This window comes from Erpetoichthys calabaricus, chromosome 1, assembly GCF_900747795.2.
Source record: "Erpetoichthys calabaricus chromosome 1, fErpCal1.3, whole genome shotgun sequence".
Lineage (NCBI taxonomy): Eukaryota > Metazoa > Chordata > Cladistia > Polypteriformes > Polypteridae > Erpetoichthys > Erpetoichthys calabaricus.
In genome coordinates, this window is record NC_041394.2 from 268234150 (window position 1) to 268260361 (window position 26212).

The 26212-nt window shown below is 36.8% G+C and overlaps 1 protein-coding gene across 1 annotated transcript in view; it reads right to left on the bottom strand.

Annotated features, from left to right (window-relative positions):
* Window positions 1-26212, bottom strand: part of LOC114661741 (voltage-dependent calcium channel subunit alpha-2/delta-1) — a 754616-nt gene that overhangs the window by 321168 nt on the left and 407236 nt on the right.

Below are 26212 nucleotides of genomic sequence, written 5' to 3' on the forward strand. Positions count from 1 at the left end.
ATTAATGTAGTGTACATGACTTTATTTCAGTCTCAGAGGTTAAAGGTAAAATGTCTTTTGTTAAATATTCAATTCAAAAGAAAGTGACCAATTCTTAGAACAAATTTGCTTTTGAGAACTTAATCTGTCCATTAGCATATGTCTGAGATCCCAGAGATACACTAGAATGCCAAATCTCTCTTTGAGTGCCATCGGTTAACATGGCCAATAGATTTCTCTGCTGTCCATACCATTACATGTCCAATATCACCTGTTTAGAGATTTCTCATTTCTTGTTTTGGCACAGCTTTACATGACCATTGACTCATTCATTATTTACTTCTAATAGGTAGATTAACAGGTAAAAACATGGTGCCATTTCAATCTAAAACTAAGTGTTTAGCATATTTACTTACAGAAACTTGTACTGATGATTCTCCAATAAGTAGATTAAATTCTGTTTGGGGGAAATATTGACAGAAACCATTGTAAATTTATGTGACTTGGCGAATGGTACTTTGACCAGTCATAGACTTTAAACCTTTTTTAATACAGTATGACTGTGTGCTAGTAATCTTCAGCATCCATTTTGATTATAAAGCAAACCATAAAATGTAGAAGATGTAGCAACAGACTGACAAACTTCCTTGACAAGAGAAGTATGCTTTCATATATACAGTATATGTGAGAAATCATTTAAACTATTCTAGCTGTAATTTAAACTATTGTAAGCTATAATTTAAATTAAGATTGCATACTCCAGTGTATACATCACAAATATTTTAATAATCATTTTTCTTGTTTATCCATTTCATTTCTCTGCTATCAGGGCAACAAAAGAGATAAAAGTAACCTGAAATTTCCAGTCTTTGCTGAGATCACTTTGTCCCTAATTGAACCACTGGAAATATTTCAAGCATCATGTTAACGTTACTATATTGCTTTACTATGCAATATTTGCCAGCACACTAACAATCAAGTGGCACTTATAATAATATACTTCACAGTCAAATGTTAATAATATGTGCCTAACATTTATGAGTGTCTAAGGATGCAAAAACCTGGGGACCAACACCGCAGAAGAAGCCTTAGTATATCAGTAAACAAGCATTTAGGAATCTAGCATATTTAAAACCAAGCAATATCACAACAAATTTTAACATGCAAATAAGGATACAATAAAGCACAGCTGGTTGGAATCCAAGACATTTCCACCCATAAACGTACTGATTTTTTAACACATCAACGAGTTCAGCTTGTGCAGTACCTTAAGCACTGTAATCTATCTATCTATCTATCTATCTATCTATCTATCTATCTATCTATCTATCTATCTATCTATCTATCTATCTATCTATCTATCTATCTATCTATCTATCTATCTATCTATCTATCTATCTATCTATCTATCTATCTATCTACAGTCATATGAAAAAGTTTGGGAACCCTTCTCACCCTCCATAATAATTGACTCTACTTTCAACAAAAAAGATAACAGTGGTATCTCTTTCATTTCCTAAGAACATCTGAGTACTGGGGTGTTTTCTGAACAAAGATTTTTAGAGAGGCAGTATTTAGTTGTATGAAATTAAATCAAATGTGAAAAACTGGCTGCGCAAAAATTTGGGCCCCCTTATAATTTTGCTGATTTGAATGTATGTAACTGCTCAATACTGATTACTTGCAACACCAAATTGGTTGGCCTTGAACTTCATAGACAGGTGTGTCCAATCATGAGAAAAGGTATTTAAGGTTGGCAATTGCAAGTTGTGCTTCCCTTTAATTCTCATCTGAAGAGCGACAGCATGGGATCCTCAAAGCAAGTCTCAATAGATCTGAAAACAAAGATTGTTCCGTCTCATGATTTAGGGGAAGGCTACAAAAAGCTATCTCAGAGGTTTAAACTGTCAATTTCAACTGTAAGGAATGGAATCAGGAAACGGAAGGCCACAGGCACAGTTGCTGTTAAACCCAGGTCTGGCAGGCCAAGAAAAATACAGGAGCGGCATATTTTGTGAGATTGTGAGAATGGTTACAGACAACCCACAGATCACCTCCAAAGACCTGCAAGAATATCTTGCTGCAGATGGTGTATCTGTACATTGTTCTATAATTCAGCGCAATTTGCACAAAGAACATCTGTATGGCAGGGTGATGAGAAAGAAGCCCTTTCTGCACTCACGCCACAAACAGAGTTGCTTGTTGTATGCAAATGCTCATTTAGACAAGCCAGATTCATTTTGGAACAAAGTGCTTTGGACTGATGAGACAAAAATTGAGTTATTTGGTCATAACAAAAAGCTCTTTGCATGGCGGAAGAAGAACACCGCATTCCAAGAAAAACACCTGCTACCTACTGTCAAATTTGGTGGTGGTTCCATCATGCTGTGGGGCTGTGTGGCTAGTTCAGGGACAGGGGCCCTTGTTAAAGTCGAAGGTCGAATGAATTCAACCCAGTATAATGTTCAAGCATCAGTCACAAAGTTGAAGTTATGCAGGGGTTGGATATTCCAACAAGACAATGACCCAAAACACAGTTCGAAATCTACAAAGGCATTCATGAAGAGGGAGAAGTACAATGTTCTAGAATGGCCTTCACAGTCCCCTGAATTGAATATCATCGAAAATCTATGGGATGATTTGAAGCAGGCTGTCAATGCTTGGCAGCCATCAAATTGAACTGAAGTGGAGAGATTCTATATGGAAGAATGGTCAGAAATACCTCCATCCAGAATCCAGACACTCATCAATGGCTATAGGAGGCGTCTAGAGGCTGTTATATTTGCAAAAGGAGGCTCAGCTAAGTATTGATGTAATATCTCTGTTGGAGTGCCCAAATTTACACATCTGTCTAATTTTGTTATGATGCATATTGCATATTTTCTGTTAATCCAATAAACTTAATGTCACTGCTGAAATACTACTGTTTCCAAAAGGCATGTCATATATTAAAAGGAAGTTGCTACTTTGAAAGCTCAGCCAATTATAAACAAAAATAATACTTATGTACATGTGATTTCTCGTTTTTTTTTATTTTTAATAAATTTGCAAAAATCTCAAGTAAACTTTTTTCGTTGTCATTATGGGGTGTTGTGTGTAGAATTCTGAGGAAAAAAATGAATTTAATTCATTTTGGAATAAGGCTGTAACATAACAAAATGTGGAAAAAGTGATGCGCTGTGAATACTTTCCGGATGCACTCTATCTATCTATCTATCTATCTATCTATCTATCTATCTATCTATCTATCTATCTATCTATCTATCTATCTATCTATCTATCTATCTATCTATCTATCTATCTATCTATCTATCTATCTATCTAGTATATAGCATGCAACAATATGGTTCAACCTGAAGCCTTAATATATGTATTCTAACTTCCTGTAAATAATCAAGTAATCCATCCATCCATCCATCCATCCATCTGTCCGTCTGTCCATCCATCCATCAACTATTTAATAGAAAAATAATGAGCCTACTATTGAATACATTAGTAATGATACATATGCACACATACACATGCATATGCTTTCCCTTTCAGAGAATCCATATTTTTTAATGAATGTCTCATCCTTGATGCACAAGAGATTTTAAAAATTATCTGCTATAGTTATCGGGGTGATGGCAAAAGGCCAGACAGAGCTTAATTATAAACTTCTGCTTCCCAAGTGCATCTATATTTTCAGTATTTATGCAGTTTAGCGCTTCAAATCCATTTTGGAACACTTTAACAGATTTCATTATAACTTTGAAAGTCTGCAGTATAATGAAGTAGAGAAACAGCAGGCAATTATTTTCAAAAGCTGTGTTTTTTATCCTCTTTGTGTTAGTCTGCTTTTTTTAATTTGCTTTGCCTAGCTCTTGATTTTCTTCCAGCATGTGGTATTGTACTTAAGGAGATTTTTGATGTCTTAACTATAAAATTATCAGAAGTATTTTTTTTTATTTAATTTTAGCTGTGTGGCACAGAGTTGCCTCAAAAATGATAAAACAGTCATAACAAATACCTGTAAAGACTAAGAGTGAAAGAGAAGCAAAAGTTCAAAAGTTATATTTCAAAACTAGTATGTCTTATAGATTTATAGAGAAAGAAACACATAAAAATGAGAGAATAATGCATAGGCCTGCTTCTTTGTGATTTTTTATTTCTTATCCTTACCCACTCACGGCAAAGCATATATAACATTCTAAAGTGTCCCTTCTCTGGCCATACTATCTCATTACCAACTAATCTTTGTCTAACTTCCACCCACTGATCTCACAGACTCGGGGATTGTTATTTCTCCAACATGATTTGTCCTCATCAGTGTTAGTACTCTCTAAAGTGGAAGGTTTACATAAGACGTTGTCTACTAAGAGTTAAGGTGAAAGCTTATTGAACAGGCAAAGTTTTGGTGTGGCACAAACCTTGGCTAAGTGGGACGGAGATGTAGGGCAAAATCTTCAGAAGGTCAGTAAGGTTTCAGAAGGGTAGTTGGATTTTTCTTCTTGTACATTCTTTAGAAATTTGTGAAATCTAAGTGTACTTTGCTCCTTTAATTCATCGTAACACTGCTCTGTGTGGTTTGTAAGGAAAGACTACACCCTTTAACACTCCCATGACATTATTCCAGATTTTGAATGCTACCAGGCTGTCGTTACCTGTCATTTAATATTGCTCATATTGTAACAGGCTGGGGTGCTCTGGATAGGAAACTGTCCAAAGAAATGAAACATGTCCAAAATGTTGTGTTTACTTAAATGCACACTCGAAAAAAGGGAGAACACAATGTACAAAGCTAAATATGTGGTTCCACCTTTGGCAACTTCTGTGTACTTAGTGTGGTGCTCCGCTAACTTATTCAGCTCAAAATTAGCACTTAGCAGTTCCTTTCTTAGCTTCCATCTCTTTCCCTTTCTCTTTTATATCATAGACTATATGACGTAGCTCCTGAAGTCTGGGCCTGCCCTACATTTGCTACAGAATCTCCTTTACTGCTTTCCTGTGTTCTCATTTATAAACATTTGTGTGGATTCCAGCATGAAAATATACACACACCAAAAAACAGGAAAATGCATATGGCGAAAACATCAGATATTTAAAACCTGGCTTACAAACATTTCTAAACAATTTACTTTTATAAATCACAATCATTTGTAAAATTGTGTACATGAACGTGCCTCAAACTGTGCAACCCTGAAACAACCAAACATGGACTAGGCTAATGAATCTCATACTGTACATATGTAATCAGACGTTCATTGGCTGGTAGAGCAGCTTCCCACCTGACGAATCCAACCACCGCCAATTGTGTTTGAGGAGTTCCATGCCACTCTCCACACTTCATTGAAGTGCTGCTTCTCTGTGCTCTGGGGTTCTGGGGAAGGTATAAGGCACCAGCATCAGCGCAGGTAGCCTTTATTATGACATGATTGCTGTTACAATGAGTAGTATAGACCATATCAAACACTAAGGGTTCAGTCAATTACGTTACCAAGAAGACAGCCACCACCTACAGCACCTTCCGCAAGATCTGATCAATGCTACGTTCCCTCAAAATAAATGATTTGTGGGTTGAACCAGCCAAACGAGCCATGACTTTTGTCAGCCTCATATTGGCATCGCAAATGACTTTTGCATTAATGGAATGTCACTGCTTATGGTTAATAAGCAGCATTCTCTCCAAGTGCACTATTTACATTATGAGTAATGTAAATTGCCACAATTGCATTAGGATATTACAACAGTGCTGCATATTTCCTTTGTATGTTGGCGTGTAAAACCAATCAATGGGAAATTGAATGTAGTGCCTTGTCAGTCATTATGGCTTCCGGTACAGAGGACATGATGGAGCTGAAGCTGGCTGAGATATTTCTATTCTGATAGCTAGTTCCATCTGGTAGGTGCCTGTTGCCAGAAAGCCAACCATTTTTAAAACCTGCATATGAACAGGAGTATCCCGATTTTGGATAGTCTCTTTTTAGTGCTAGAGCCAGCTCAGCACATAGCTCTAAATCAGGCTCATGAGTCAGTCATCATCATGGGCAGAAAATGTCCGATTAGCCCCTAAAAGATTGTTTCCTTTGTATATGACCATTTGCATAGTCCTCGAACATTGCCAAACAAGTTTTAGTTTTGTCAAGCCATTAGACTATGAATAGGCTATCAGACCTAAAAATTAGACCTTTCTGTACTGTATACTGCAAGTTAATCATGCCTGTGTTTTTACTGTACTTTGGTTTTTAATCCTTAAAAGTGACGACAGATAGACTATATAAACTGACAAAAAGCCAGAAAAGTTCTTTAGTGAAAATATGCATTATGGGCCCTCTTAAAATTTTAACTGCAATTGAGCCTATACTTCATATTCATAGCGTACGATGTTTAATATATTTGTCACATCAATGCACATTATAATAGTGGCTTGGTAATATGAATTATTAAATGTGAGATGTCATTTAGCTTGTTTGGCTGCATTTCTCTACTTGATTAAGGATGTCGTCATTTCCCAGTTTCTCGAAAATGTTGCATATGGATGGGTTTGTGTTGCTGTAAATATATGCATTAAGTACTTTTTATACCGACATTTATGTGCAAAGTTCCATAGACACATTTCAAGCCTCTTTTTGTACATACACTGGTTTTATAAATGTGACCCCAGGTCACTTCACTTCACTACACAACTGTCTAACTGCTCCTCCTTCTTGAAGTCCGCGTGGAGTACACTGGGGAGCTGGTAGGATGGTCAAGACTAGAGAAAGGGCTAACAGCTACAGTAAATCACAGGCTGTTGGTTTTAAACCCCAAATTTTCAAAGTTACATTGAGAACTATTAAGGAATGAAAATGTGTAAAACTGAATAGTTTTAATGAGTTGAAAAACTGCCATCCTTCTCTATTTGAACTTGTAAGTCCAAATATTTTCAAAGCCCACCAACCTAGACTGGCCCAAACAGACATTCTTATCTTATAGAAATGTAACGTGAGTTACCACATAGAGTATATTCATATATTTTTAATGATGTATAATGATGAAAAAGGTTATTTTTTCATTTCTTATATAAATAGTAATGAAAATGAGGCAGGCATACGACTGCACTCAATGATCTTTACTAAATCATAGCACTGCAAATTGGTAGCTAATCAGCTACTATGTTAGAATAAAAAGGAAACTTCAAACAGGTACAGACAACAAAAAAGATAATTGACAAAAATGTTCTCTTGCCAATAAAGGAAGGTTTAAGCCAGTAATGTACAGTAAACTATCACAAATGACCTGCCATCTAAGAAAAATGTTTAACTTTTTAAAAGTGTCTGACTGTTGTAAGTCGCTCTGGATAAGAGCGTCTGCTAAATGTTGTAAATGTAAAATGTAAATGTAGTGAAAATAAGTAATGCACTTTTTTCATTGTACTGTAAAAGAAATTGATCCCTTTTGTTGATTATCTTAAGTAAGTGAATTTGAAGAAGAGATCTGTATGGTTTAGTGACAGAATGCCCGAGTCTAACTTCAGTCCTTTGGCCGTATGAATGTTTATGACAGGCTACAGAAGGCTTTCTGAAGCTTTATGGTGAGATAACACGGGAGGGATTTTGTTAGGCTGGTAAACACAGACAGTGGCTATCTAAAGACAAAACCCATCTTCTGATGACAGGATCAAATGGAGAATCTTAACTGGGCACAAATATTCATACAGTAAGTAACTGCATGTATGTCACTCATATTTAGAGTGAGGGTGCACAGCAGTAGATTACTGAATGATAATTCACTGTTGTCAAAGCCTGTCATTTAGCTTTTTCTTATAACATGTTCAATGATGCTGAGATGGACTCCAGCCTCCTGTGACCTTGTAATAAATAAATAGCTTCAAAGAATGGATGGATGGATTGATAAATTAACAGCTTCAATGTGAAATTAGAAATATTCTGATTTATAGTTGAGGCTGCCAGGATTAAATGGGTTGGATAGCGGATGGACCTGTACTTAGAAAGTACTATTAGCATGGGAAAGGCAATATATAAATATTCTTTCGGCAGTTGCAGTAGGTTTTATTATTTTTTACTATATTAATTTTGTTTTTGCTTGTGTTCTTGTCATAATATACCTATTATTATTCATAAATGCTGAAACTTCTGTATACTCAAGTACATTACACATTCTGGGATGTCTGCATTCTCATTATTTCATTTTTATAACACTGAGAAGCCCAGCTACATCCACAAATGACCTTAGATTAGTGAAACATCATTATATGCGATGTGTAACCAAAATATGCTAGAAGAGGTTTAGAAATGTGCTTTATTATTGCAGCCACATCTAAAGAGCCATATTTTATTCATGAAATACCAAGAACAAAAAGTAGCCTGTTATAATTTCTACAGGACAATTAATACACACTGGCAAAAAGCATTTGAATAATCAGCCACTTAGGTGCACTTTGGTAAGGTAAACTTTTATTATCTGTTATTAATGATATAGAAGGGAAAAATAAAGTTATACCTTTATGCTAAATGGAATGGCAATAGAATCAACTTTTCAGAGATTAGATACAGCACTGCAGGTCATTTTGCCTAGAGGGTGGCATTGGCCACTGTTTTTCATGCCAGCTACTCTCATGATAAGAGGTCAAGTCCACCTTCTTTTGAGCTTTTGCTTAACAGAAATATCTGCGTATCTGTATTGTGCATGTCACCTTTAGTATTTATTTTGGTTTCCCAAGAGAAATTCAATAAGCATTCATGTCTTATAGATATACCATCAAATTGTTTTTAAAAAAAATGGACAAGGAAACAAATCACTGCTACTTCAGTTTCTTAGGAGTCTGGATTAAAATCCTGACCCAGTCGTTGCCTGAGGACTTTGTAAATTACCTCTGCTTCTTTTTGGGGTTTTCCGCAAGGTACCTTTTCTGCCATTTTTCACAAAATTGGGCAGCACATATTCTTTCAGCAGTTATAAAAGCACAGTGTCTCAATGATTAGCACTGCTGTCTCACAGTTTCATCGTCCTGTGTTTGTATAATATGTAGTCATTGTCTACAGTGACTTTGCAGGTTCTTTCCATGTCTGTGTGGGTTTTCCTTCCATATTTTCAAAGACCTATGGTTTTAGGTAAATTGGTGATTCTAAATGGGTTCTGTGTGAGTGAGTGTGCCTGTAATGGATACCACATTCAAGGTTAGTTACTTTTAAGATAAGCTCCAGTCTCCCAAAAAACTGAATCCAATTTCACAACATTAAATTATCCCAAAGTGCGCTGGTCAGGCTTATTGGAAGCTGTAAACCGGCTCAGACTAACTGAGTGTGGGTGTGCATGAACATGGCTGAGATGCAATAGGGCCCTGCCCAGGACTAGTTCCAGCCTTACTACTGGGATTGGCTTCTTTAGAACTTCTAAAACTTTAAGCCAGTTTGGAAATGGAAAGATAGTCAGTTTTGATTAAATATAATGATACAGGCAGAGGTTCCCCTAGGCAGGAGCAACAAAGAAAAAATAATGTTGCTAAAGAAGTGCATAGTTAGACTTTGTGATATTATTATCATTGAACACGTGTGTTGCCTTTAATCAGGATGACTTACAAGATAGTGACAGTGATTATTTATTTGTTTGTTTTTACAAAAAGAGCATAAGCAAATTAGAGTGACTTGCTCCGAGGCACTCATGGAGTCAGAGACGGGAGCTGTCTATTGAAGCATTTTGAACATAGGTGTGATATTTATATTATAGAATCAGGCATCAGTATTAATTTTATTTGGAAATATATACTGATATCACTGGAATTACTTCTTAACTGCTTTCAATCTCATTCTGAGCAGGGATTAAATTGCAAGCAACTCTGAATTACATTTATTCAGTTTATGGAAACATGAAAGATGTGTTATTATTACATTTTTGCTCTCTAAAATAAGATGCAGAATATGAAAAATGAATTATTCAAGAGAAAAAAATATGATATATATTTGACTTCAAAAGGGAATCATTTTTGCAGATATCGCACATATGCAGACATTTGATTTGTCTTTGCAATTTTGATTTATTCACTGGCCAGTTTGACTTGTCTAATTCTCACTAACAATAATTGTAAAACAAATCCCAACTCAAGACAGGCAACAGACCATCGCCAGGCATACTCACACTCACTCATTTGGGCCCAATTTTAGAAGTGCACAACAACCTAAAACATACAGCTTTCAGATATGAGAGAAATAAAACCTAAAGAAACCAAAAAAAAAAAATTGCATAGACATGGGGAGAAAAAGCAAACTAAGTTTTCAATTGTAAAACATTATAACAGAAACAGGGTGATGCATTCATACACGGGATGGCCCGCTACAAACAAAAGTGTACTTAAAGCACTGGCAGTTCAAATTGACCACAGAGCATGCAACACATGTACTATTGCTGATATTTTTACTTAAAACATTTTAAAGGTTACATATTATTTGTTAGTCAAGTGTCCTGTCCTGTAGTGTTGAAATGCAAGATAATAAAATAATCTTTGAATTCCACAGAGACTTTGTTAGAGTCACAGAATTGTTCTTTTCATCTGTTATTTCATTCAAATGAAATGTAATGACCCTGTTTTACTGTGCAGATAGATAATGAACAGAATGCTGGTTAGCAAATTCTTTATGCTTCAGTGAAAAGTCACTTAGGGAACAGCAACAAAATCTTTGAAAGGCTTGTTTCATATTTTCTCCTTTCTGTTAGTGTCAAACAAGGCCCATTAGCAATTTGTCTCAGTTCGTTCTCATTCTACCTGACATTTAGAAAATTTCCAGCAGGATGATATTTGAGGGGAACAGTAATCCGTTTACTATATTACTGTGCCAGGTCTGACAAGATGACAGTAGACTATATATGAATGTGAAATTTTTATGAGATGCAGTGAAAGGTATCCTGTAGAATGGAAAACAAATGAACAAATAGGATTGACTTAATGAACCAAAATACTAATAAATAATAATAATATTAATAAAGAAAATTGTTACATTAATTGATTCCAGGCATCACAATACAGAGAATAATTTCCACGAAAAAGCTCATTTACACATTGCAAGTATCCAAAACATATTTGAATTAAATTCTTTCCTGTATTTCAGAAATAATAACTTCAAAATTTCACCATATTTGCTTTTTTTTAAACAACACAAAGCCGTCTTCGCATTGTGAATTTTGAATCATCTTATATGTTGCTCAATGCTTGGTAGTGTTTTTAAGTTTTATTAGTTTTCAACATGATACAGAGTAGTATTGTATGTAGTGTATATTTGTGCTCTTGGTTTTTATTTATTGAGTTAATAAGGCAAATACAAATATGGATTCCATTTTACTTGTTAATAATTGCAATGTAAGCCTGAAGCTATACTACCCAAACCAATCGCGGCAATTGACCATCAATTTTTTCCAGAAATGACAAACACCATACTGGGCACTTAGTGATGACATGTATTTATGCAATACATTTGTTCACTTCCATCTGTGTAAGTGAAAATAAATAATTAGTTCTGCTATGTGTGGAAAACAATCTCAGAATATTGTAGACTAGGGTTGGACTTTTTTTTGATGGAATATTTTAATTTGAATGAATGTTTTAAAGCAATTTTCAAACACAAAAGTCACTTTATTGTTTAATTACCGATGGTACAGTTAACACTAGAATTACTAAAGCCTACTAAAAAACTTGTAATCTCGGCCCTTTTGTGAAAGTGTTTATTTGATATTTGGACTTCACGCTTCACACATTACACAGTTCATGTCTACATTTTGTCAATTATTACTAAAACATGAAAAACATTTCTGTTTTAATGATGTGTTTACATAGATTGTTGTAGACATGGAACACACATGAAATGCATGTATTCCAAATAACGATGTATTATTTGCCCTCTACAATTCCAGGCACCTCACACCCAGATAAACATACCTTAGCTCTGAGAACCTTCTTTGCAAATTGAACTGTGGCGGTGGGCTGGGGGATAGGATAGCAGGCTGCCTCCTGCTTGTGTTGATCGACACATTTACAAGACAAAAGACGCTGACAGAGAGGTGTGAAGGAATTTAAGGTAGGACTGATTTACAAGTTTTTTTGTAGGCTTTGGTAATTCTAGTGTTAAACATTAAGCAAACACCCTAGTTTGATCATCTGGTCACGTGTGTATAGTCAAAATATATTAATGCAAAGAGTATGACAAGCAGCACTTCTCTTAAAATGAGTTGGTTCCAAAAGACTTTAATGTTAAGTCAGTTGACTAGAATTGGTCTGGAATCCCTGGCTTAAGCATTTACTGTGCAAGTCACGCTCTCTAATATATATCCAGTTAGAGAGCATGATTGCATTAGGAAGAGAGCATGCCTTGTCTAAGGCAGGGAAAAGAATATGCTAGAGATTTCAATTGTGTATCCAGGCTACGAGCAGGCTGCCTGTAGGAAGCAGTGGGCGGGCTATCAAGACGTACTTAGAAGAAAGAACCCCTCTACAGCAATGGTTTTTTATGAACTGCTGATCCATGGACCGGCACCATTCCGTAGAATATTCTTGCCATATATTTTACTGTAGTCATTCTCAGCTACCAGACTGCGAAAAGCAGGCAAAGCATGTCCTCCACTGTTAATAAATCCAGAACCTCGACTCCCCATGCTCTTCAATCAATCTAACATTAGTAAATGTATACACATGCAACTCCAAGGGTGCTCTTCAATCAAATGTTAGTAAATGATGCTGCTCAAAAATCCATAAAGGTCCAGGATGAATTTCTCAAACTAAAAATGGCCCAAGAGTCAAAAAGGTTCAAAACCACTGCTCTACAGGCCATAAACTTAGGACAGCAGTAGTTGTTGCATAGGGAAGAAGCTAGCTGGTGTGCTGTGAAAACTAAAAAAAAAAAAAATAATACTGACCTGTGGTATTAGCAGAAGGCATGTCTATGTTATAGGGAAAGTTAAGAAAATTTACCTGTAAGTGATGTGAAAGGAATGTGGATGCTGCAGAGAAAAATGAAAAAATGAGGCCTGCAAATGATAAAACAAATTTAAAAAAATGTACAGACTAGTATGCACAGAATGGAGTTTTCTAATTTTGCCCCTTTCTTCATTTACTATATATATACTAAAGTGATATGAGTTTAATTCATTCCGTGACCGAGCTCGTAAGTCAAAATGCTCGTATCTCAAATCAGTTTTCCCCATTGAAATTAATTGAAATGAGATTAATTCATGCCAGCCCCCAAAAAAACGCCCCAATTTTTTGTTAAATGTTTTAAACATAAGAAAAATGTGTTTATAATGAACAAATATTGTATACAAACAAAATAAAACCTAATACATAAAAGAGAATCTAAAGAAATAAACAGATGTTGGTGGAGCCGATTAGCGTATTGTAATATTTTTTTCTTTCACTTCACTTTTGCTTAACTTAATTTTCTTCTTCACTAGTTTTTTTTCTTTTTTGCCACGCTTTCGTCACTTTCATTGGCAGGGCATTTCAGTAGAAACCTGTCCAAGGAGCTTTGTTTCTTCCTCCCCTTTAGAATGTTTCTGAAATGAGTTAGGCAAGTGTCATTAAATAGCGCCGCTGCACAACCAGTTGCAACTTTTTGAGGGTGTTTCTTTTCAATAAAGTCCGAAACTTTTTCCCACATTGCCAACACTTCCTTTATCTCACTTGAAGAGATAAGCTCCTCCACCGCTGGCTCCTCTGCAATATCAAACTCCTGCAGAACCTCCGTATGTTGCTGCGTCTGTAGTTCCGTCAACTCCTCCGTCATCAGTTCCTCGGAATCTGCGGCGACAAGCTCTTTGATGGCTCGTATCTCAAATTTTGGCTCGTAACTCAAGGCAAAAAATCAACCTAGTGGCGGCTCGTATCTCAAAAAACTCGTATGTTGGGGCACTCGTATCTCGAGGTACCAGCATATAGTTTTATATTTCCAAGAAGAATACAGATGCATTTTCAGGTTGCAAAATGTGGACAACCTTCTCATTTAGTTATTTTTCCCTCAAGGACAAATTAAAATGGTTTCTATTTTGAATTACTGAAAGAAATCACAAATCGTCCATAAATTACACAAAAATAAGGTTTTATTTTTTGCCATATCACCCAACCCTAGTGTAGACATCTGAGCTATTGCGAACTTCATATTCCTGCACCCACTGTCTAAACCTAATAATATGAAATTTCATGCTGGTTATAGGTTTTAGTACTTTTATGTAAAGCACAGGAGTTCCAAAGGAAAGAAGAATCAGATGTGTCCAGTAAATGCAGATTACTAAGTAAAACTGAGATTGTAGCATAAAAAGATTGCTGGCTAATATTTTATAACATTATTGCAGCCTTCATATTGAGCAATTCGATTGGAGCAGAGTAAGGCATCTACACTTCATGAAGGAGTCTTCAGTATAGCCTTTGGATGATTATTTACAGTGTGGAATTGGGCAACCCCATGGGGGATTTAAATAGTTAAAAGAGAGACTCATACAAAAGAGCAGACTTCAAAGAGTAAGCAATACAACCAGAGGTGTATGAGTGCTGCAAAATGAAAAATAAATATGCCCACAGGAGAGGACTGAAGTGCTAATAGTGTGTCGGTGTGTCTGTCTCTATTGTCTCGATGCTTGCAATTTAAAATATAAAGCTGAAAGTGTGTTTTTGTTTGTACAATATGCAAAGCTACACCACTGAACTGATCTCCAACAACGTTTGCAAATATTCCCCTACTTGTATTGGAGAAGACCACAGGCTATTTTTATTTAATCACACCTCTGCTTTATTAGGCACGTGCCTCTAAGAGTCACTTTTGGGACTTTGCATAGGTATGTTAAGTTGCTCCTTATTTTAGCTTGGAGACAAAATGTTTTCCACTGGGGAATTTATTTAGTGACTACACCTACACTTTATTCCATGCTCCTTCTGAAAAATTTATATTTTTCTTCCCCAATTGTGATGCAGTTGTGACTCAACAAAACAATGTTCAATGAAAGACAAAGACAGAAATATGCAAACAGACAGAGACATAAGTCACAAAAGTGTCACTTTTTCTGGGCTGTCTAAAATATGTAAATCCATTGAAAACTCAAAATAAAATTGTGACCATATTACACTACTTTCATATGCAAATGTCTATAGTGTAGTTATCTCTGTAGAGCAAAATCAACTGGAGCAATATTTCTTACAATTCAATAGGATTCTGGCATTTTACAGTGCAAATAACTGTGTCATAATTCACTTGTATTGACTGATTTTGACTCACATAATGACATATACACAAATGGCCAAGTCATGTTCATGGATGTCTGAAACAACTAAATTCATTAAAAACTCAAAGTACCATTTCTGATCAGATTGCAATATTCTTGCAATATGTTTATAAATATAACATAAGAAAGTTAATACATTTGACAAACAAGAGGAGACCATTCAGTCCATCAAGTCTGTTTGTTTAGCTAATAGCCAAGCTTTCCCAATATCTCTTCTAAATTCTTTTTAAAGTTTGCCAAGGCTTCTGCTTCAATTACATGACTCAATAGTTTTTTTCCGGAATCCCACAACTCTTTGGGTAAAGCATTGCTTCCTGGCTTCAGTCTTACAAGCTCTTTCCCTTAATTTCCACTGATGATCTCAAGGAAGTTATTCATCCTTAAGCTCAAAAAATTTTGCTGGATCTGCTTTTTTCAATGTCTGGATTAGGTCCCCACATATTGTAGTCTCCTGTGCTTGAGACTAAACAGGTTTAATTCTCTGAGTCTGACGAAATAGAACTGTGGTGGCCAGAACTGCACAGTACTCCAGATGCAGCCTCACTAGTGCTTTATAGAGCTTGAACATAACGTTCCATGACTTATATATGTAATATATACTGTATAAACTGTATACACATACATATACATAGATACATTTCATATTATATTATATTATATTATCCATCCATTTTCTAACCCGCTGAATCCGAACACACGGTCACGGGGGTCTGCTGGAGCCAATCCCAGCCAACACAGGGCACGAGGCAGGAAACAAGCCCGGGCAGGGTGCCAACCCACCGCAGGACACACACAAACACACCCACACACTAAGCACACACTAGGGCCAATTTAGAATGTCTTTGGACTGTGGGAGGAAACCGGAGCGCCCGGAGGAAACCCACGCAGACACGGGGAGAACATGCAAACTCCACGCAGGGTGGACCCGGGAAGCGAACCCGGGTCTCCTAACTGCGAGGCAGCAGTGCTACCACTGCGCCACCGTGCCACCCATATTATATTATATTATATTATATTATATTATATTATATTATATTATATTATATTATATTATACTAGCTGTAAAAAGCATGGGATCCTAGAAACTACTGAAATCATCAGAAAAAGAAACTGAAATGTAGAGATGTAGGTAATTGAAAGGAACTACTCTGGTTGTCTCTTTCCTAGGAGAATTCATTTTGCTGAAGTGCTCACATCATTTGTGCATTAGTGGCTAAGCGACAGTCTTTCTTCGGAGGGTTTGTTTTGCCAACATACTGGCCTTGCTTGTGTAGCCTTTACCCCGACTCCACCTCTCACTTCTGGGAAGCACAGACACACACACTTCCACGCATAGACATTTATATATTATATTATATTATATTATATTATATTATATTATATTATATTATATTATATTATATTATATTATATATTTTTGAGATTCACCAATTAAGAAAAAACACCAATAATTTATTTCCTAACATAATTTAACTTAATGCATATGAAAACTAATATTCTTCTCAATATGCTCACAAATAACATTTTTTGACAAGTTTGTGCATCCACTGTTCTATAGCTGTCTAGACTTCACTTCTTCATTGGTCTAGCGCATTTCATAGAGGTAGCCATGAGGAGCGATTATGCAGAACAGGTCTTATTCATATTGACCAATATTTGCAGAATTGTGGCATCTATTAGAATCTGCAGTTTCGCAGAGCAGTCTTTACAATCCATGTAGTGTGGTAAAAGCACTGCCTTTCTCTGACTGGCTGCTTCAAATTCAAAAGCAGATAAGTGTGATATAGACTGGTGATATAGACTGGGCATTTTGAGGCATGTAATCAGTATCAAATATTCCCACAACATCATAAAAATTCTGAAAATAATTTTCACTAGCTCCAAGGGTAGGGACGCTCCTCCTGAATGCTACAGAGGAGCAGGAGTGACCACCTGCTCTGAGGTTTCACTGATGCCAAAGGATAGAGGTGGGAGAATAGAGCAGTGTTCGTGGGGTTGACCGCACTTTCTGGTGGGCATCTCCTCTTGCTGAGCAGTACTGGAAGGGTGAGCAGAGGAGGCATAGCAATGGAAGGAGGCTCAGAGGTTCTTGAACTGAGAAACATTATATTGTGACTGTAATTTTAGCCTTAATCTTAACCATTTTAATTACCACAAACATTGTTTTTATTGACAACTTTTATTAATGGATGACTAAAATGCACTTGTTGGACAGTTGGAAATAAAACCTTTCAGCTTTGCACCTACCCTGGTTTTTCTGTGTACCAATTTGCCCTAATTCATTTAAGTTTATGGCTGTCCCAGGTTTAAGGATGTTATGCCAACTATGGGAAACCTAGATATCACATGGATGGCATCACGTGTGGTAAAGTATTTACTACCAAATGACCTCTTTAATTTTATACCCAACTGAATTGCTTCTGCCAGTAACTTTTGTACCAACTGCACGTTCACATCTCAGTAAAGATTATGGAGCCTTTTACCTTCTATAAAAAGTTTGGAAAACATAACAGCAGACAAAACAGGTCAATATAATTCCTTCATTTCTTGTGAATATGAATTTCCATCAGGATTTTAGAGGTTTACGTAGAAAAGTGGAGGTAGTTGAAGAAATTGTCCATGCTATATTCGACCGATATTAAACCTCTTCAGACTGATTCATATTGCGTTGGTCAAGTGGATGAGAGTGTGGACACATGCATGATTTGAATGGGACTAAAATTACAGAGGACTTCCATTAATAATCACTTTATGCCATCTCCTGATGTAAAAATAATCCTGTCCAAAAGCTGTCTTGCCCCTGCTGCCTCGTGGGCAAGATGTTATTTAGATTATATTTCAAGTTGGACTAACCCCAAAGTTATCTTTCAATTTTTATGAAAATACGCATAGTCATTTTTTCTTAATGCCTGAAGAAACATACATTCATACCAACAGGTGCCAACTCAGTTTTATAGAGTATATACACACTCTATGTAGGGGAAGCAATATATGAGAAGAACACGACCCATTTGTAGGGAACAAAGCATAGACTGTTTACTCATAAAATTCAGTGCATTCTTAAACAGCACTGTACTCTGGTTAAAGACTTAGAATACACACACATATTTACACACAATGACACAATCAATAGCAGTCTGGAGATCAGGCAGGATTTTGTTCACACATGTTTTACATGTGAAACACAGTAGGGCTGAATGAACTGCTCAGAGTCACTGAGCATTTGAGGTAAAGATTAAATCAGCAACTCTGTGAAAGTTAGACACTGCAGCTACTGCAACATAGAGCCTTACCTACAAAACATAATGCGACTTCCACACATTCATATAAAAAAATTAAATTGGAATATATTACTATTTTAATTGTATTAAATTATTACATAAAGCAGCTTTATATTACAGGGTGAACATGATCTACTGAGAGTTAAATAAGTAATATCAAATATGAGTGAGAAATATTATTTAATAAATGAAATTTGCAATTATGACTTAAGCAGTCTTCTCTAGCTAAGGAACCAGCATTTGACAAATATCAATTTTTAATTAAAGAGTAGATCAGGCATCTTTCATGTTATCTTTAAAACTACTAAGTCAAATTAATATATGAAAAAAGACATCAAAAAGATGCAGGCAGCTCAATATTCTTTTTAATCAAATTAATGCTTACTGTCAAACCTCATTGACAAATAGTTACACTGCAGACACTGGCACTTACAATAGCTGCAAAGTGTTTGAAATTCTAATGCAGCAGCTATGACTGAAATAAAATAATTTAACAAATGTGTTGTGAGGGGGATCTACAAACTGTTTAAAAGCCTTGGGGATCTTGTCAAGGATAATCTGGCCTTCACATGTACTGGGCAGTAAAGATCTGTCAAATCCACTAAGAAAGCTTTTCATCAGTGAGACTATCTTTAATTGCATCAAGTAAGAAAGTTAAAAACAAATGTGTACATAAGACCTGCCTATTAACTTATAACTCAATCTCCCTGACCTCTGCCCATTGTCAATACATCTTTTTCTGTTTCAAGGCATTTTCCACTGTCTGAGTAATGCAGCACAGTAATCTGTTCCTTGATGCAACTATTGTTCAGTTTTATGTCAAAGTAACTTGACTCTCAATTTAAAGTAACACATAAGCATTGAAAGGGAAGAATTCAATGTCTTTTGTTTACAAGATGATTATTTCAGATGCAGCCTCGTTTAATTTTTTAATCATCTATTCATGCAACCTTACATTGATTGGCCATTTTTCAATGTGAAAATCTGCAACACTATCTTGGCCAATGATTTTTGAAGTATATGTTCATTTCACAGCACTATGCTTACAGTGACTGCTCTCTTATCTTTAGCCAAATCAGAAAGAAATTGTCTAATTGTTTTAATTATGGTGTGCATTTGAGGGGGTACCTGTTGTTTGCTATAATATTTCTTGAGCTTCTGTAAATGCAAAATTTCTCCCTTGGATCAAATAAAGTTCCATCCATTCTTCCATCTATCTATCTTTCTTAAGTTTGCTATGATATGGCAAGAAACACATTAAAACTGAAAATGCAGTTAACGTGGAGGAGAAAAAATAAAAAGGGAATGAGATCATCTCCACCATAATTCAACTAAACCGAAAAGGGGTTAACTAGACAATTAAATAAATAGTGTTCACTTCCCAAGTTTCAAATATCTTTTGAATATCTTTTACTAGCAGTTTAACACTGTTTATAAGTTCCCAGATAATATGCATTCTGGTGTGTTTTATTTTTTATCCAGTCATCATCCTGAAGCTCCAGCCCATATATTTCAGATCTCCATATATAAATGTAGGATGAGCTATTATGGCCAAGTAGTCCTTGGATTCTAGGGTACCTAAAAAGGCCCTGGTGGCCACCCATGGTCCAAGGAACTAAATATTTCAATTTAACAATAGTTAATTCCTTCGCTGTCTGAAATACTTCTTGTACTACAGCAAGAAGTGAATAACAGACAAAATAAAATGATTGTTATAGGTTCCTCAAAAATGGAGACGACTAAGAACCATTTAGGGAAGAGCTGAATTTAATCCATGCCCCTTCGTATTTTTCACAGATAAAGTGAACAGAGGACACACATGGCACTGTAAAAGAAGGACACAAAAGAAGAGCCCCAATTCCAAGCCCCAACCCCTAAATAGCAAAGAAAATAGGCAAATGCACAGGACAAGGAAATTAAATTAAGTCAAGGAATGGAAAAGAGTCAACCCTATTGAAAAGCCAAAACCAGAGTGAAATGTGACGATTGTGGACAAAGGGAAAATCAAGAATTAAAAACCAACAATTCTAGAAAAATATGCATAAGAAGATTTTTAGGTCTTGTTATCCACATCATGGATCGATAAAGATGTCATGTTGGTATTTAACCCTGAACAGCTGTGGTGTCAGAGGTTGCAATGCACATACCAAATGGCATCTAAGCAACAGAGCCCAGGAAGTGGCAGCACAGAAACATAATAATAATAAAATAAAACATTACATTAATTGCAAAAAAACTGGAAATTTGGCTGGAGCTATCCTAGAAGCCACCAAGCAAAGGTTTCCATGTCCTAACCCTTGGCAGGACATAGGAATCTTGCATAATAAATGTATTCAGGTGTAAACTCATATCCTCTTAATGAAAACCTAGATAACTAAGTTCTGCTCTTGTGATATTGTCACAAATGTTTGCAAGTTTTTTTCCAGGCTTGTTTGATTTCCTTGAGGCTGCCTCTACTGGAACTTACATTCTTGGTAAAAATAACACCAAAATATCATTTTTAAAGTAGTGACAGTTTCAGCACAAGTCAAATGTAATAGACGTGAAACCATTGTCATCATCTGGAAGATACAAAGTAAAACAGACAGAGAAAAAACATCATTATGAAACTGCAGGGTGATATAAAAATGAGCCTCCCTAGTCAAGGAACATTTTTTCTTTCATAGTTACACATTATTAGTCCATAGTATGAGATATTTTTAGAAGGCTGTGTTGAAATAGTAAAAAATAAAATAAAAGTGCCTGTCTCAATTAGTTACCAGCTTGAATTGTGGTTGCATCACATGGCGGAGAGCAGACTTCCTGAGTGTATGCCACTGACACAAAAGTGAAGGATTGCATAGTGATGGTGAGGTATAGAAGAAAAGAAAACAAGTGACTCATTTCAGTATTAGAGTATGAAAAGGCAGTCAGTTTGAGGTTGGCTGATTTCCAAAAACAAGTTTTCTCTGTCTTTGAATTGTGCTTGTGTCAATCCAACATCCCTGATGAAGAGAAATATTCAATTTAGTATAGTTTTAGCTATGGCAATAATAGATGTAGAGGAAGGTTGTAGATGTAGATAAGACTGTGTGTGTCCCTAGAGTGGAATTTGGCTCTTCACAAAAGCGTTAGATAGATAGATAGACAGATAGATAGATAGATAGATAGATAGATAGATAGATAGATAGATAGATAGATAGATAGATAGATAGATAGATAGATAGATAGATAGATAGATAGATAGATAGATAGATAGATAGATAGATAGATAGATAGATAGATAGATAGATAGATAGACTCACTATGGTATAAACACACACCAAAATGTCTAAAAAGGAAGAAAATAAAGAAGAAAGAAAACTTCTGGACTTGGCAGTCATAGTCACAATGCGACATAATGCAGACATATTGCTGTAGGTATAATGGTGCCACAGTAGCGTTTCTTGGCTCACACATCTACATCTACAAAACTCTTCAGTGGTTTTCCTTGGTCATTATTAATATATTTGTTCTATTTTTATACTTCTTCTATATGCCTCAAAGCTTAGTTATAAATGAAAACCATGAGACTTTTTTTCCAAGGTGAAAAATACTGATCTGCCATTATGTGTGAGGATGCCAACATTGAAAATCTTTGCTTTGACAAGCAAAATATCAGACTTTTTATTTACTATTTGGGTGATAACATTGTGTGACCATTCTGGTGTTCTGCTTTCATCAAAATAAGCTACTTAGTTTAGTGTAACTTTAGCTACGGGATTCCTCTCTCACCCGATTATGTATGTACCAGCATAAATCAAAGATTAATGAGAAGGACAGAGATGTAATTTTTGATTTTTAAATATTGGCATTTTTCTTGCTTTTTAGGTATGTTTGCATATAATGTGTAAAGCACTTACTGAGGTTGTGCCGTCCATCTTTCTGCTTATATGAGACATCATGAATGAACTTTCCTCCAAGTGTACCAATATCATTGAAATATGTCACACTTATTCTTGGAATTTTTGTAGGAAAACGTCAGCCTTTGTTGAAATATCTCAAATAAAGCATTCTGTTTCATTGTTGAAATCTAGAACAGTCACAGTTAAAAAGTTTTGTTGAATTTTTAAAATTGTCTGTCTTAAAACAGAGAAATATTGTGTGTGACTTCAATTATGGATTTAAGCCTAAAACTCCTACCACTTCTGGCAGCAGTTTACACCATCCCTACTGAGTCCATTTTCACCTGAGAACCTCTTCCTGCCCTCCAGCTATAAAACCTGATCATTCCTCTTCTTTAGTCAGTCTTTGTTAGGTCTCAGTCTTGGAGGACAACTTGTTTCAATTTCTTTTTGCTTGAAACCTACAGTATACAGGGTGGAATCCCTAAATCTTTATCTTGTTTTTGTCTCTCATTTACATAATACAAGTAAGCCCGCGATTTGCTAGCAAATCGGAAGTCCTAGAATGGCAATCAGTTTCTGTTCCGTCCGATATGTGGATGGATGACATATCATGGAGGGCGGGTGCGGCTGGGGAAATGTCATTTAATCCAATAAGCATATCTGTACTAAAGCGGTTTCGTTTTGTGGAGACGTGAGTCTGTTGCCTTCGCTGACACCGACTGCTTGAACAGGTTGTGTTGTTTGGGGGCCACCTACTGACTCTGGGAAGCCGCTGCGTCTGACTGTGGGGCGAGCGGCACAGCGCAATATGCGCCTCGGTGGGAAGCCGCTGCGTGAAGACATAGCATGGAGGGTATATGCGGTGGTGTCGGCGGTCGCGTCTGGGCGGCCGTACAACCTGGCGTGCACGATTTACCTCAGGTGTAGTTCACAGGTCGTAGTCTCGTTTCTGTGTTTTCTTTGGTTTGAGCTGCGACTCCTTTCGCAAGCGCGTTGTAGGCGCACGTGTTGTCACAGTTGGCTTGAGCCATGACTCCTTTCGCAAGCGCATTGTAGGCGCGTGCGTTGTCACAGTTGGTTTGAGCCATGACTCCTTTCGCAAGTGCGTTGTAGGCGCACGTGTTGTCACAGTTGGCTTGAGCCATGACTCCTTTCGCAAGCGCATTGTAGGCGCGTGCGTTGTCACAGCATGGACCTTTGGTTTGAGCCGTGACTCCTTTCGCAAGCGCGTTGTAGGCGCAGGCGTTGTCACAGTTGGTATGTGCCGTGACTCCTTTCGCAAGTGCGTTGTAGGCGCGCACGTTGTCACAGCATGGACCTTTGGGGTTTCCGTACATCCGGTGAGCCCTGCGCCCTGCGCCCATCCGGTTTACAACCTTTGGTTAGTAATATGGATACGCCATTTATTTTTAAGCACTAGAAGGGTATCTTGGAATTATAACAAATGAATTCCTTAGAACCTCTGTCTAGAATGTCCAGAACTAACATTTCTAGAACCTCTCAGGATTCTTGTAACAAGAAAACTGACTTCTACTTCATCTTTTTCTTCTTCACTTGGCTGCGCCTGTTAGGGTTTGCCACAGCGGATCATCTTCTTCCACATCTTTCTGTCCTCATCATCTTGTTCTGTTACAGCCATCATCTGCATGTCCTCTCTCACCACATACATAAACCTTCTCTTAGGCCTTCCTCTTTTTCTCATGCCTGGCAGCTCTATCCTTAGCATCCTTCTCCCAATATACCCAGCATCTCTCCTCTGCACATGTCCAAACCAACGCAATCTCGCCTCTCTGACTTTGTCTCCCAACCGTCCAACTTGAGCTGACCCCCTAATGTACAGACATTCAAAAAATATTGTTTAACAAATAAATGTGCAGGCATAGTGTGTCTTTTACTGGGAAGGATTTTATGGGTAAAGGACCTGGAGGTTGCACAGACGACTTTATGTCTTCCCGTTCTGCCTGTAGTCATTAAAAGAAAGACCTGAAGAAGACTCGTGACTCCACCTGTAACTCTGCGCCTTCTGCCTTTCCTGCTATTAAAACCAGCTTCCAACATTAATGAATCTTTTGATGGACCAGCAGCAAGAAGTCTTGCTAGTAGCTGCTTTATTTTTCCTTTTTGAAAACCAACACTACTAACCTGTTCTTAGAGGCTAAGAAATGGGGGTGCCCGTGGTACCCCAACTCTTTATATGATTTTTATGTCTTAGTTTTACAAAACAAATTTAGCTCATTTGCCACTTCCAGGTTTGTCACATTATCTATAGTAGCGTTGTAAAGCTGCCCAATAAAAATTACATATCACAAAACGTTCATACTTTTTATACTTTTGAACGTATACATAGATTTCATTCTCTACAGACCACTGAGTTTTTGTTGGTGTTTGCATGTGGGTAATACACCATTTGCCAGGACAGACTCCATTTCCCTTATAGTCCGACACTTAACCACATTTCATGAAATTTCAAATTAAAAAGCTGATCCTCATTATCACAAAATAGGTTTTATTGTATTTCACATTCTATTGTGTATAGAAGTGTGTGTGCATTGGGATGGACTGGTATTCTTTGAAAGACTATAAAACTGCCATAAAATATTTAGCAAGATCTTATCCCCACAAGCTTTTCAAGAATAAAAATAATAAAAGCTTTTACTCTTCAAATGTTACTTTAAATTATTGCTGTTTGTAATCTTTTTATTGGACTTCTTTATGCATATCATCAAAATCAGGATACAAACTGGAAACTTTTCCCAAAAAAGATGAAAGTCATTTAATAAAGGGGACTAATTCTAGGAATGACCATAAATAACAAAATGGTTGTAATCAAAAATTATGAAACTTACAGTCTAATTAATATTATCTTATATATAATTCGCCAGTCTACTCACTCACTCACTCACTCACTCACTCACTCACTCACTCACGTCTGTCCGAAGCCGAATGCGCAGTCGCCTTCTGCGCAGCTGCCCGAAAAACCTTATGAGACTGAAATCGCGGCAGGCGGCGGATTTACGGCCGCAAAAATGCAAAGGGAAAGGCGACTTCGATTAAAGCTCTAGAGGCCTGAAAGGCGATTTCGACTACAGCTCCAGGCCTAATTACGCATTCATTCAATACACCTATATCAGGTTTGTGGTGCTTATACTTCTTACTATTGTACTCGTGCCCGTTTCATCTTACGTTGTCGAAACGGGCTCTTTGTCTAGTAATAAATAATAAAATGAGCTCTTTCCCAGTCCATCTTGACAGTGATCTCATCAGACCTGCCTCTACTGCAAAGAATCTTGGTGTCATTTTTGATTCCTCCCTTTCTTATTCTGCCCACATAAACCACACTAAGAAACTTTCTTACTTTCACCTCCGTAACATATCCTGTGTTCGCTCCTTCCTCTCCTTTTCTAATGCTGAGAAACTTGTCCCTGCTTTTATCACATCCCGCATCGAGTATTGTAATTCCCTACTGGCAGGTGCCCCTTCTAATCTTATATCACAGCTCCAGTTTATTCAAAACATGGCTAAAACTCGATTCAGCAGCACTGAGCACATCACACCCATCCTGCTCCACCTCCACTGGCTCCCTGTGTCTTACAGGATCGAATATAAAATCCTACTAATAACCTACAAAGCCTTAAATGACCTTGTGCCAAACTACATCAGGGACCTTCTCCATCACTATGTGCCTGTCTGCCCACTAAGGTCCTCTGATTCTGGCAATCTTGTTATGCCCCACACTAATCTACACTTCATGGGTGACAGGGCCTTCAGCTGTATAGCGCCCAGACTCTGGAATGACCTACCGAAATTTATCAGGTCAACTGACTCCATGAATTCTTTTAAAAAACAACT